Consider the following 1,706-nt stretch of genomic DNA (forward strand, 5'->3'; position numbering starts at 1 on the left):
TGATAATACCGAAGAGAATCCTTTTTCTCCTTTCTATCAATTTCGTACTATGTGATTCAACAAAAATATGATAAACACCGAAAAATCAGGCCATGTGAGAAATACACACTTAAATTTACAGTATCTGGATAATAAGATTTACCTTATGACGCCGGTAGATTTTGCTAAAGGGCAATCGCAACAAATGAAAGACAGTCTCGTTTAATACAGATGTCTCTCTCTATCTCTCTCTCTCTCTCTCTCTCTCTCTCTCTCTCTCTCTCTCTCTCTCTCTCTCTCTCTCTCGGCGTTCGGTTGTGTATCTTTAGGTTTTTTCATTGTGATAGCAAGAACCTTTACCTTTCCTTCGTTTTCCTAGAATTCAGAGGATGTTCTGGAATAAATGGTTTGCAATATTTGATTCCTCTAGCATTACTTGGTAAACAAATATTATTCAATTATTTTCATCTCATTTATTTAGGATTATATCTTCAAAAGGGTTTCATTTTGTTATTAATTCAATTCTAAGATAAGAGAAAAGGTATGGAGATATTAAAAAATGACATACTACGTGCTCAATAGAAAAACTTACACATAATGAGGCAATATACATACATATATATATATATATATATATATATATATATATATATATATATATATATATATATATATATATATATATATATATATATATATATATATATATATATATATACATATATATTTATACAAGTATATATATATAAATATAAATATATATATATATATATATATATATATATATATATATATATATATATATATATATATATATATATATATATATATATATATATATATATATATTTATACAAGTATATATATATATATATATATATATATATATATATATATATATATATATATATATATATATATATATTTGGGCTCAGGCCATGTCGTCCTAATGGACTACAGTGATATTCCCAGAGAATTTTACCTTAAGGTATCCAGAATTCTAACTCCTGGAGCGAATATCCCTAATTAAATGTAACAGAGATATCGCATAATATCAGAGGATGGATTTTTGACATGTCACATAGCAATTTTCACCCCGAACAGTATTAACGCTTCGAGGGGTTACAGTGACAAGAATCTGAAACAGGAATGAAAAGAGAGCCGTTCCCAAGAATCTCTCCTATTCTGTTTCCAGTGTGTATCTGACGAAGGTGGCAGCGCCATCTTCATTCCTTTTCGTGTAGCTCTACTACTCGGTGTTTTCCCTTGTGTTCTCTCGTATTTTTGGATATTATTCAACGTTATGATGCTTTTTCCGGCCCCTTCTGCCTCTGGAAAGTTGAGTATTATCTCTACTTTGTATAAATATAAGCTCTTGTCGTTTTGAATTAAATCAAAAGTGATTTTAACGTAAACAAGAGCTGTTGCCTACCAGAGGCATCCTGGATGCTGTCGCTCGCTATATAAGGGTCATTTAGTTGGCCAGAGCGACGTTCCCGGTTTTTACGTTTTAATAAATCTAGCTATTTAGCTCCTCTAGGAATTCTTATATAATGCCGTTAGTTTTCAGTTCGGTGATTTAGGTAACCGATCTCGCCCTTCGCTAGGCTTAGTTGCCTGGGCGTCTGGCCCTAGTACTTTCATGCATGATATAAGTTTTCCGAGTGTTTTGTTATTGAAGCTATAGGCAAATATTTTATACATGTAAGATATTGTTGAATTTTCTT

This window comes from Palaemon carinicauda, chromosome 5 (assembly GCF_036898095.1).
Source record: "Palaemon carinicauda isolate YSFRI2023 chromosome 5, ASM3689809v2, whole genome shotgun sequence".
Taxonomy (NCBI): Eukaryota; Metazoa; Arthropoda; class Malacostraca; order Decapoda; family Palaemonidae; genus Palaemon; species Palaemon carinicauda.